Below are 7,164 nucleotides of genomic sequence, written 5' to 3'. Positions count from 1 at the left end.
TTTAACCCTTTCACTGCTCCAGACGTATATATTCGCTAAAAATTTATAGGGCTCAAACTGCTCCAGACGGATTAATTCGCATGAATAGTTAAATTGGATCAGGCTGCTCAAACCGTATATATTCGCAACCATGCGCATTAGTGATTCGGTTATTGCAATTGGTAAGGCGAATTTTTGCGGGCGAGCTTATACCGATTGTGACAAATATTTTCATGGGAAGAGGTACTGGTAATAATACCAAGATCGTAAAATCGTAAAATTTGTCGCAAATCGTAATTTAACACAACATAATGTAAAACTATAAGTGGTCTAACTACTCCAGACGTATATATTTGCACGCGATAAACTTTCGCGCACGGCGCGGTAGCTACGTTCAGACGTATTGCGCAGCGAAAGGGTTAACGCCCTGTATCTCGTTAAGGAGGCATTTGCAACCCTATGTTTATTATGACTTCGTCTTAATTTTTCATGTATTACTTCCCCTAGAAGTCTGTCTGCGGTTTTTTGAATCACCTTGTATATGTAAATAAATTTTTTCATTGAAAAAATGCAATAGCGTAGGGTAAAATATACAGTATATTTAATGCATAAATAATAAACTTTGTTTATAACAAAATATGTGCAAATTAGACAATTGGCACTATGATATTCAAATTCCTTGGCTCGTGAGACATCTGATTAAAAAAAAAAAGATCGAAATTGGTCCATTAGAAGCCGAGATAATGCAATTTTTTTCGTACCTTCCCATTTTGAACCTCCGAAAAGAGTCTCAGAGCAAAAGCCCTCCCCCACTTTTCTTGGTTTAAGTCACTTTTCGTGCGTGCGAGCGACAGCTTTTCCGATGATTTATCTATGTTGCCAATAACTTATGGATATGAACATTTTCTCCAGCTTAGAACTCGGAAAAACGAAGCCACTGGATCAAAGATTATTGCTAATTGTTTATAAATTAACGGCAAATGCCGATAAACTTTGACCGCTTATATCTCGAGAACCAATAAACGGAATTTAAATTTTTTTTTAAAAAGAAGCATTTTTCCGAGTACTTTAAAATTATAATTTTTGAAAAAAACTAAATTGCAAATTGATAAATGTAATCTAATTATTTAAAAATAAAAAAAAGAGTGAACTTTAAAAATTTACTGTGGCCGCCAAAAATTTTTTGAAAGTATAAATTACTCAAATAAATTTAAAAAATATTTTTTTCTAGTATTTTACAATTATGCGACTAATTTGAGTTCTTAATGGTTAGTAAGCAGATTAAATTTAAGTGTAAATTAAAATAAAAAATTAGTAAGATATATCAATTTTTTTTCTGGACCTCGTTAAAAATTTTCAAAAGTATCCGGACCCCACCTAAAATTACTTGCCAACCCCTGATGCTATATTTGAGGCTGCGCAAAAAGAAAATAAACATTTAAATTCTGACTTTTACTCTATATGTATAGCTACTTTCCACCTCGAAAATTGAAATTTTGATTTTAAAATTTGTATTAGGACATTATTTGAGGTTATAAACAGATTTGTTTTATAAAAATGTTGTGTAAAATAGTAAATAATGGTACTTCTCTCTTGAGTATTTTCGTGTTTTTTTAATTTATGAGCACTCTGTATATCTAATCTAAGATGTTTGTATGACAGTCTAATTTTTTCGAGGGGCAGAACTTTTTAGAAACACTTTTCAATAAAATCAAAAACAAAAGAGTTTGTCCTCTTGTCAACTCCATCCGTTGGACACACTGTATATACATCATTAATAAACATTATTGTACTTAAATTCTCAAGTTTTTACTGAATAATTTTATTAAAAAAGTAAAAAATAATAAAAAAATCTTATTTTTTGCTTTCTTTAAAATTGTTTATTAACGATTTTTTTTCATAAAATTTTCCTTTTACGTTTTTTAAATAAGCCATTTCAATGAGAAATTCAATTCTCTACAAAATTTTTCCTATGAACTATACCGAAATTTTGTTTCGTTTTCGTGCTATATTTAAAAAACTGCAAATATGCTTTTTCACCCCTATCTTCAAATTTCAACCCTCTAATTTAATAGCACTTCGCGGTTTTTTCATTTTTAATGACCCTTTGAACAAGTCATATGATGAAAATCCTTGAATGTCTTATTTCCTTCCTTTTTTGCAAAAAATTAGAATTAAAAAGTATAAAGGTAAACGCGATGAAAATTGAAAAATTAAGTAAGTTTGAGTGGAGGAAATTTTATCTACTTTTTTTTCTATGAATCGAATTTTTTGCTTTTTTTTCAAATTGTTTATTAACATTTTTTTGCATAAAATTTTCCTTTTAAATTTTTTAAATAAACTATTTTGATGGGAAATTCAATTCTCTAAATAATTTTTCCTATGAAATTTTGCTTCGTTTTCGAGCTACAATTAAAAAACTGAAAGGGGTGCATTTTCACCCCTATCTCCAATTTCCATCCTCAAATTTAATAGCACTCCGCGGTTTTTTCGTCTAAAATAACCATTTGAACGATTCACGTAATAAAATATCTTGAACGTCATAATTCCTTTTTTAAATCCTATATTCAATAGCTTATCATTCTGAGCTTGCAACCGTTCTTTTCTTGCTTAATAAATGATTCATAAAATCCAAACGAACAGGGATTTCGTTTTGAAATTTTTGCAGCGTATTCTTGAATAGTTACACTAACAATTTATGCAATAACAAAAAATCTGATTTTTTATTTTCTTGAGAACATTTCCGAATTAAGAGAGACATTCTTTTATTTCCCAAATGTACCGAGAATTTTTTTGAAGCTCAATTATACGAATTTAGTCTAGTCTAGAATTCCCATTCCCACAAAAAGTAACTTATCTAAAGTAATACGCATGTGGGAAGCCTCGAGACAAAGTGAATTTGGTTGTCTCTAGATTCTTGTTACTTACTTTTCTCGATTGTTAATCGCACTAAATGACGTCACGAATTAACGCTGCCCACTTAAAACATTTATTTTGTACGCCAAACTTTTATAGTTAATAATTAATTAGCAACCTAATTCTAATATTTTCACTACATAGATTCTTTCTAGTCATTTAATAAAATTATGCAATGCCCAATGTCCGTTGTAAATTGGAGATAATATTGGGGTTTTCCTCTTGCAGTTGAAGGTGGGAAATGAACAGTCCGTACCTGCATCACTATTAAAGTACCTGCACTGCGCAGCTTGTGTCTTAGTTACCACACTTGCCTACGTTCACCTCAAGCCTAAGTTACTAGCCACTGACAGCTACAGCAGAAAACTGAAAAAAACGTCTCAGCTATTTTGTACACTTTACAAAGGCAAATAATTTTTTTAAACAGAAAAACCAAGCTCCAAACTGATTTTATACGATATATTTTTCCACAAAACATAAAAAAAGTATCAGGAAATAGATGTCCGCCATGAATACGTTCGTTCGCTATTTCCATACCAATGTGCCAATAGACAATCGGTGATCTTTCTTTCTCTAAGGTGGATTTGTACATACGATCTTTAGTTTTTAACTGTGTGGTGTTCGGGACACTGGAGCGAGACGAAAACAAAAAAAAAACAAAACTTTGGGTGTGAAATTTTACTTTTCAAGTATTTTTTTAAATAGTTAATGTAGTAACCATTTCGAGATGGTGTACCCAGCTAGACTAAGGTAACAGATGTTTGTTAGTCGAACGTTTACAGTATTTTTTTGCTCAACGTTAAAAGGAGTATCGGGACTTCAACGGCAACTGACGTTCGCTTAAATCGGATCAAATATCATACACTATAACACTATAAATATTAGACTTATTTTAACTTTAACTGTATTAATAATTTTTGGGAATAGAAAAAGGAGAATGCATCGTACAATTTACCACAAAGAAATATTGTGAACGTTGGGTTTTGTTATAACTTATTAATATTATTGCATATATGTTTTTATTATTAATTTGAAGGTGTTGACAGTATTGTTCCGTTACCGTTAATTTTAATCCCTCTCGGGACTATTGAAATTTGATATATTTGATAAAATACCGTTCTACAGGTTTTTAGATAGAAAAAATATTCTAAAAAAACCGTTTAAAAAAAATGAATTTATATTTAGGAATATTGTGAAAAATTTAAGAATATCTCTGTAATTCGTATGTAGGTAGAGAAGTAGGAGAATGATTTTCTCTGTAAATCGTTAACACCTTTGTTTGATTCGTTACTAACATATTTACTAGTAATCCTAGTATAATATATGAACTCTGTGCCATAAAGAATCCTTTAACATTTTACTGTGCACATTTTAAATATTGTAAAAAAATAGATGTATGTCAGAATTTCTAGATAGATATACGGGGTATTCCTCGAAATCTCCACCGGTCTTATCAGTGAAGCCAACGTGTAATGTATATTTATTGTTTTTGCAAGTGAAAAAACACCAAATAAACTATTTTCAATAATAGGGTTTACATTTTGTTTTACTTCGAGGAGTCCCCCGCATAATTTTGTGCAATTAACGTTAAGTTTGACGGGAAAAATGATTATATATTTTTAATAACCGTGTCTGTTTAGAAAATGTAGAAAAAAGAGTAAATTGTACAGTTTTTCTATTTGTTGAAGAAGAAGAAGAAATCTTCCAGTAGATCTGGTAAAAATATTTTTTGAATTGTTACAATTTATTTTTATTAAATGCGGAACTTACAAAAAATTGATTAGTTTTAAGGGGTAAATTTAAAGAATGGAACAATTGGTTATAAAGAAAATAGTCATTGTAGTAGTATTAATGTAAGCAAAGTAATATGAAAATTAAAAAAAATCTTGAAAGACTGACAATTGGACATATTGAAAAGGTATTTTCCTAAAAAATCATTCAGATTGGCTTTAATGTTATCGTTTAAAAGAAAAATTAAATAGTCATTGAGCGTTACTAATTTATTTCTAACAATGGACTTGTAGATAGTTTAGGTAATAGGTACTTCTGAATATACAGGGACTGTTTCGAGAACTTCATTTTAGCACCGGTAAATATCTTTCAACTGTATATAAAGATAAAAATATGGGAACTTATTGAATTATTTATTGACTTTAGATTTTATAATGCTATTTTGAAATATCTGTTGGAAAGTATCCGTTCAGTTTTTACCCGTGGAAGGAATAAATATTCGAGAAAATTTAGTCACAAATTATCCAACACAAATCGATTTAAATACTGTCTGCTTTTACAATCTAGTACAAATCAGAAGCGGGATCGTCAAAGCTGCAATTACAAACTGTCAATCATGGACCCACAAGTTTACAATCCTTAGAGGCAGTTTTATTATCGTTTTTGTCGTAATAAATTTTTGGAAATGAATTTTTTTTTCTACAAACGGTATTTAATAGTAGCTTCTCAGTTGTTAGTTTAACTCTTCTTAGCGCGTGGTTCATTTTGTCCACTATTTTGTACCCATTAAAGTAACACTAACATTCTGCCCCTGATTTAAAGAAATATCCAAGTTTAAAAATTTTTGCTAGCATCAGTTTCCATTTTTGTGCTTTTTTTATTAACTCAATTAGCATTTTTTGACTTTTATTCCTGAGCGAATAATAAAAAGTTAACAATTTTTAAGAATTGTATTATCTTAAAAACCAATAGGTTTTCAAAAAATATGAAATTAAACAAAAGTTGTTGCTTTCGACGAGTTAAAATTTTGAAATTTATTTCAAGAACACCCTCTATGTAGATATATATGTTTAAATATTATTTTTTTGAAAACTCGACTTTTTCGTTAAATTTTCAGTTAACAAGGCGAGTTTTTTTTGTCACCTAGCTGCAAAATATTTTTATGTTCTAGAACGCCAAAGTCTTTTGTTCTAGAACATAAAACAAATATCAAAATAATTTGTCATTATTTCGAAACTTATTTATGATTTTATTAATTAAACAATATACATTATAAGTAATATAACACTTCAATACAAAACAGTAACTATTATAAACAGGACGATTACAATTTATTTTGCACTACATGTAAATTGAAAGTGCCGATATTGCAGTGAGTTAAATTTAAGCCAGATCCAGTGCTGTCAGTTATCGTAAGTAGGTACTAGGGCACTTGAGACCACCCCCCACTCCTCCACCGTTTCCCTTCCCCCTCCCCTTTCCCGCCTTAGCCGTTATTAGCCGTTTATTAGCCGGCTAACAACCGGCAAACAACCGGCTAATAACCGGCTAATAACCGGCTAACAACCGGCTAACAACGGCTAATAACCGGCTAACAACGGCTAAGGCGGGGAAGGGGAGGGGGAAGGGAAAAGGTGGAGGAGTGGGGGGTGGTCTCAAGTGCCCTAGTACCTACTATCGTAGCTTTTAGTTATGGGTGTTCAATGAGACTGCCGCTGTAATTGTTTCAGTTCACTGCACACGTTGTATTATTGGGAAGCTCTGTAGACTCTGCTGAAGATGGTTACAATTTATTTAATTTAATTTTGTACAGAATCTTCTAAAATTCTCCGCTACTGTACTAGAACACCACACGCCATGTCGTTTAATGACGGTAATATCGGCCCCTGCGTCGGCTAACAGAATGGCGGAAGAACATCTAAAGAAATGTCCTGTTTCCGGATGAGGCAAATCAAGATAAGTTGCTATTTGTTTTGGTACATTTCTTATTTTGTTGACGCCAACCATTTGGTTAACACATTTTTCCCTGACTTAGGTCACTCATCCAAGTTCCAGCCTGCATCCGTGATGCTTACCTCGGCCGGTCGAAATCCATCTTCCAAGACACCCGGCTAGGCGGTCCCTTGTAAAGCACAGTATTTGCAGTATATCTTCATTTGGTGTGGACTTGAAATCATAAAATGTCTCTGAGTATGAGTTTTGGAATCGGGAATTCTTCTAATAATAAATTGAATCTTTGTCTTTTATATTATCGATCGTTATCTCTAGTAGCTCATCTCTTCTCAAAACTCCACAAATAGCAACTATTAAATTGACTTGAAAAGTTGTCCTAAATTACTTAAATTGATTTATATTAATTTGAATTACCTTTTCTATCAGAAATCTATTGTCAGGTGCTTCTTGTAAAAATCTTTCAATTTCCTTAGAATTCTGGACATTTTCGGACGGTATCCAACTGATTTGCTTTTCAAATATGGTACTAGTTTTGGGAATTTTCTTATATTTATATTCAGAGTACTTTTNATTACCTTTTCTATC

General features: G+C 31.4%; 1 protein-coding gene across 1 annotated transcript in view; it reads left to right on the top strand.

The window, feature by feature from the left end:
- LOC108906872 (activin receptor type-2A) overlaps nt 1-5,537 on the top strand; it is a 14,759-nt gene extending 9,222 nt beyond the window's left edge. Inside the window, exon 10 of the mRNA XM_018710303.2 lies at nt 3,124-5,537. The gene's annotated coding sequence lies outside the window, so the exon portion shown is untranslated. The remainder of the gene's footprint in view (nt 1-3,123) is intronic.
- The last annotated feature ends 1,627 nt before the right edge of the window (nt 5,538-7,164 follow it).

Source organism: Anoplophora glabripennis, unplaced genomic scaffold (assembly GCF_000390285.2).
Source record: "Anoplophora glabripennis isolate ALB-LARVAE unplaced genomic scaffold, Agla_2.0 scaffold144, whole genome shotgun sequence".
Taxonomy (NCBI): Eukaryota; Metazoa; Arthropoda; class Insecta; order Coleoptera; family Cerambycidae; genus Anoplophora; species Anoplophora glabripennis.
This window is presented reverse-complemented; position numbering and strand designations above follow the sequence as displayed.